The sequence below is a fragment of the Acomys russatus genome, chromosome 6, assembly GCF_903995435.1.
Source record: "Acomys russatus chromosome 6, mAcoRus1.1, whole genome shotgun sequence".
Classification (NCBI taxonomy): domain Eukaryota; kingdom Metazoa; phylum Chordata; class Mammalia; order Rodentia; family Muridae; genus Acomys; species Acomys russatus.
The window spans coordinates 24,445,272-24,451,400 of NC_067142.1; the positions used below are offsets into that span (position 1 = coordinate 24,445,272).

The 6,129-nt window shown below is 38.6% G+C and overlaps 1 pseudogene; it reads right to left on the reverse strand.

Moving 5' to 3' along the window:
• Positions 1-4,655: 4,655 nt before the first annotated feature.
• LOC127190970 (60S ribosomal protein L23-like) lies at positions 4,656-5,078 on the reverse strand (annotated as a pseudogene).
• Positions 5,079-6,129: the final 1,051 nt, after the last annotated feature.

The window sequence follows — 6,129 nt, forward strand, 5'->3', positions numbered from 1 at the left end:
AGTATAGAAGATACGATCTAAGAAATAGATGCATCCATCAAAGAAAATGTTAAATCTAAAATTTACCTGACACAAAACATCCAAAAATTAAAGGACACCATGAAAAGACTAAACCTAAGGATAAAAGGAATAGAAGAAATCGAGGATTTCTATCTCCAAGGTGCAGAAAATATCTCCAACAAAATCATAGAAGAACATTTCCCCAATCTTAAAAAAGGAATGACTATAAGCATACAAGAGGGCTACAGAACACCAAATAAACTGGACCAGAAAAGAAAAGCTTCCCATGACATTAGAATCAAAATACTAAAAGTACAGAACAAAGAAAATTATTTAAAACTGCAAAGGAAAAAAATCCAGGTAACACATAATTGCAAATCTATCAGAATCACACCTGAATTCTCAACAGAGACCATAAAAGCCAGAAAGGTCTGGACAGCCATCTTGGAAAACCTAAGGGACCAGAGATGCCAAGCCAGACCATTATACTCAGCAAAACTTTTAATCACCATAGCTGGAGAAAGCAAGATATTCCATGGGAGAAATCAAGATAGCCCATGACAAAACCAAACTTAAGCAATATCTATGCACAATCCCAGTTCTCCAGACATTACTAGAAGGAAAACTCTTACCTTGTGTAGTAGGAAGTTAACTACACAAAAAGAAAGAAAATAGGAAAGACAGACACAGGCTAACAGAATGCATGCTTGAACAGAACCCATCATTCGGCTTCATACAAGAAACACATCTCAGCCACAAAGATAGATATTACCTGAAAGTAAAGGCCTGAGAAGGAATTTCCAAGCAAATCGACCCACAAAGCAAGCAGGAGTAGCCATTCTAATATCTAGTAACATAGTCTTTCAACCAAATTTTGTTAAAAGTAATGAAGAAAGGCACTTCATACTCATCAAAGGGAAATATCCACCAAGATGACATCTCAGTTCTGAACATCTGTGCCTCAAATAAAAGGGCACCCACATTTGTAAAAGAAACATTGATAAGCTTAAACTACACATCAATCCACACATGTTAATAGCGGGAGACTTCAACCCCTCACTCTTATCAAGGAGCAGGTCAACAAAACAAAAACTAATGACACTAACAGATGTCATGAATAAAATGGACCTAACAGATATCTACAGAAACTTTCACCTAAACATTAAAAAAAAAAAATCCCTTTTTCTCATCACCTCATGGAACCTTCTCCCAAAATTTCCATATAGTCAGTCACAAAGCAAGCTTCCGTAAATATAAGAGGATTGAAATAACCCCTTGTATCTTATCAGACCACTATGGACTAAAGCTTGACCTCAACAACAACAGAAATAACAAAAAGCCTACACATACATAAAAACTGAACAACACTCTACTCAATGACAACTGGGTCAGGGAAGAAAGAAAGAAAGAAAGAAAGAAAGAAAGAAAGAAAGAAAGAAAGAAAGAAAGGAAGGAGCTAAAGATTTCCTAAAATTCAATAAAAATGAAGGCTCAATATACCCAAACCTATGGAACACATGAAAGCAGTCTTAAGAGGAAAGTTCATAGCACTAAGCTCTTTCATAAAGAAATTAGAGACATCTCATACAAGCGATTTAACAGTACATCTAATTGCCCTAGGGAAAAAAAAAAAAAGGAACACACAGCCCCAAGAAGAGTAGATGGCTGGAAATAATCAAACTCAGTGCTGAAATTGAAATCAACAAATTAGAAACAAAGAAAGCAATTCAAAGAATCAAAGAAATCAAGAGGTGGTTCTTTGAGAAAATCAACGAGATAGACAAACCCTTAGCCAAACTAACCAAAAGGCAGAGAGACACTATCCAAATCAATAAAATCAGAAATGAAAAAGGGAACATAACAGACATAGAGTAAATCCAAAGAATTATTAGGTCTTACCTCAAAAATCTATATGCCACAAAATTTGAAAATCTAAATGAAATGCTCAATTTTCTTTATAGATTCCACTTACCATAGCTGAGTCAAGATCAGGTAAACAAATTAAATAATCCTATATCCTTTAAGGAAAAGAAGCAGTCATCAAAAATCTTCCAACCAAAAAAGTCCAGGGTCAGATGATTTCAGTTCAGAATTCTGTGAGACCTTCAAAGAAGAGCTAATCAATACTCTTCAACCTATTCCACAAAAGGAGAAATGGAAGGAAAACTACCAAACTCATTCAATGAGGCCACAGTCACCTTGATATCTAAACCACACAAAGACCCAAACAAAGAAAAAGAATTTCAGACCAATTTCCCTTGTGAAAATTGACACAGAAATACTCAATAAAATACTCACAAACTGAATCCAAGAATATATCAAAATTACCATCCATCATGACCAAGTAGGTTTCATCCCAGGCATGCAGGCTTGGTTCAATATATGGAAATCCATCAATGTAATCCAACACATAAACACTTGAAAGAAAAAGAAATCACATGATTATCTCCTTAGATGCAATTTCCATCAAAATGCCAGCACAATTCTTTACAGACCTTGAAAGAACAATTGTGAATTTCATATGTGAAAATAAAGAACCCAGAATAGATAAAACAATCCTGTACAATAAAGAACTTCTGGAGGTATCTCCATCCCTGCCTTAAAGCTATATTGCAGAGCAGTAGTAATAAAAACTACATGTTACTGGCATAGAAATAGACTGTTGACCAATGGAATCAAATTGAAGACCCAAAAATAAACTCGCACACCTATGGACATTTGATTTTTGATAAAGAAGCCAAATCCATACAATAGAAAAAAAGATAACATCTTCCACAAATGGTGCTCGTCTAACTGGATGTCTATATGTAGAAAAATGCAAATAGATACATATTTATCATCCTGAACAAAAGTAAACTCCCAGTGGATCAAGGACCTTAGCATAAAACCAGACACACTAAATCTGATAGAAGAAAAAGCGAGGAAGAGCCTTGAACTCATTGGCACAGGAGACAACTTCCTGAACAGAACACCAATAGCTCAGGCCCTAAGATAAACAATTAATAAATGAGACCTCATGAAAGTGAGAAGCTTCTGTAAGACAAAGGACACTGCCAACAGAACAAAACAACAGCCCAGAGACGTGGAAAAGGTCTTCATCAACCCTATATCTGACAAAGGGCTAGAATTCAAGAAATTTAACACACCAAACCAAATAACAAAATTAAAAAACAGGATACAGACCTACAGAGAATTCTCATCAGAGCAATATTGAATGGGTGAGAAACACTTAAAGAAATGTTCAGTGTCTGTAGGCATCAGGGAAATGCAAATCAAAACAACTCGGAGATTTCATCTTACACCCCTCAGAGTGGCTAAGATCAAAAACCCAAAGGATAGCACATGCTGGACAGAATGTGAAGAAGAGGGAACACTCCTCCATTGCTGGTAGAAGGAAAAACTTATACAACTATATTGGAAATCCATCTGGTCCTTTCTCAAAAAATTGGCAATAGTGCTACTTCAAGACCCAGCTATACCACTCCTGGGGATATACCCAAAAGATGCTCCACCAAACAAGGGCATTGGCTCAGCTATGTTCATTTTGGCATTATTTGTACTAACCAGGAACTGGAAACAATCCAGATGTCCCTCAACCAAAGAATGGATAAAGAAACCACAGTACATCTACACAACGGAACACTACTCAGCTATTAGAAACAAGGACATGAAATTTGCAGGCAAATGGGTGAATCTGGAGAAGATCATCCTGAGTGAGGTAACCCAGACCAAGAAGAACATGATATATACTCACTTATAAGTGAATATTAGCCACATAATATTGGCTAACCATACTACAATTCACAGATCTAAAGAAGCTAAGTAACAAGGAGAACTCCAGGGAGGATGCTTAATTCTCATTCAGAAGATCAAATAAAATAGACACTAGAAGCAGTTGAAGAGAAGGAACAGGACAGGAGCCTATCATAGTTGTCTTCTGAAAGACGTCACCTAGCACGGATCAAAGTAGTTGAGTCTCACAGCTAAACTTTGGGCAGAGCACAGGGAGTCCGGTGAATGAGTGGGGGGTATAGAAGGACCCAGAGGGAACAGGAGTGCCACAAGAAGACCAAGAAGACCAACAAATCTGGATTCTGGGAGGCCAGCAGAGATAGATGCACCAACCAAGGACCATGCATGAAGAGGACCTAGGCTCTGGACTCAGATGTATCTGATAGCTAGCTCAATGTCTATACGGGTCCCCTCTTGAGGGAAGCAGGGGCTGTCCCTGTCATGGACTCTGTTGTCTGAACTTTGATCATTTCCTCTTGGTGGGTTGTCTTGCCATGTCACAGAGGAAGATAATACTGGCAGTAGTGATGAGACTTCATAAGAGAAGGGCTCCCCCGCATGGAAGACTAGGGGAGGGAAATAGTAGGGGGGAGGAGAGAGGAAGGGTGGAGAGGAAAGAAACAAGGGACGAGCTATAATTGCAAAGTAAAGATAATAAATTTTTGAAAAATTAATTAAAATTAAAAATAGAAGATACCATCAACACCAAACAAACACATAAACCTCTTCTTAGATAAGGACTGATAGGGACCTGTCACCATTCCTATTTACTTCCCCTTGAAATATTTTTTTTACAATTTTTTAATTTTATTTTTTAGAGTAAAGACTTTTTAATGAATATATTTTACAAGTACACCAGAGAATCATGTGATGCTGCCAGCATTGGATGCAATCCTAGGCCACAAGGCTGCACACTCCTTTGCAACTGAACCTGTGATAGCAGAACCTTTCATCTCACCTTTATTGTTAATTATGACCCCTTTATTATCTTCAAAGTAAAGAAACATCCCATCTTTTCTTCAATATGACTTTTGTAGTCAAATTATCACTGCTAGATGGACCTTTTTCTTAGTTCTGGTTTGCCCTTCTTAACTGTGGCCATCACCATGTCACCCATACCAGCTGCAGGAAGCCTGTTCAGCTGTCCTTTGATTCCCTTCACACAGATGTTATACAAATTTTTTGGCTCCTGTATTGTCAGCACAGTTGATCACAGCTCCTACCAAAAGACCCAGGGAAATCCGGAATTTCGCTCTGGAGGACCCAGCGAGTCCTTGCTTCAACATCTTGAGCGCCCAGAAAGAGTCAGAAAGCCGAGATAGCACCAGATAGATTTCCATAGGACTTCCTCAAGACCCAGCTATTCCACTCCTTGGAATATACCCAGAAGATGCTCCAGCACACAACAAGAAAATTTCCTCAACCATGTTCATAGCAGCCTTATTCATAAAAGCCAGATCATGGAAACAGCCTAAGTGTCCCTCAGTAAAGAATTGCTAAAGAAACTGTGGTACATTTACACTATGGAATACTACTCAGCTATTAAAAACAAGGAATTCCGGAAATGATCACAATGAGTTAACCCAGAAGCATACTAGCCCAAGGGGCATGTCCCATGAAAATCTTCACTTACCAGGAAACTGGGACAGAGGGGAGGACATCCTATTGGGACTCTAGATGAGAGAAGCATGGGAGAATAGCAAAGTAGAAGGATCCAGAGGGTCTTAGAAACCTACAAGAAGAACATTATGATAGGCAGATTTGGGCCCGGGGGTCCTACTCAAACTAAGGCACCAGCCAAGGACAATACAGGCCGTAAACTTCAAACCCCTACCCAGATCTAGCCAATGGACAGGACATTCTCCACAGGTTGAGTGAAGAGTGGGGTCTGACTTTCACACGTACTCTGGTGCCTCATATTTGACCATGTCCCCTGAATGGGGAGACCTGGTGGCACTCAGAGGAAGGATAGCAGGCTACCAAGAGGAGATTTGATATCCTATGAGCATATAAAGGGGGAGGAAGTCCCTCTCAGTCACAGTCATAGGGGAGGGGAATAAAGGGAAAATGGGAGGGGGGAGGAATGAAAGGATACAAGGGATGGGATCACCATTGAGATGTAATAAGAATAAATTAATAAAATAAAATTTAAAAAAGAGTCAGAAAGCTGATTTTTACAATTTTAAATTAGCTATTTATTTACTTTGCATGAGCAGCTTCCCCTCCCTCCTCTCCTCCCAATACCTCAGGTATTCTGACAGGTGTAAAATAGAATCTCAGAGTTAATTTGCATGTCCATGCGACTAAGGATATTTAATATTTCTTTAAATGCTTCTA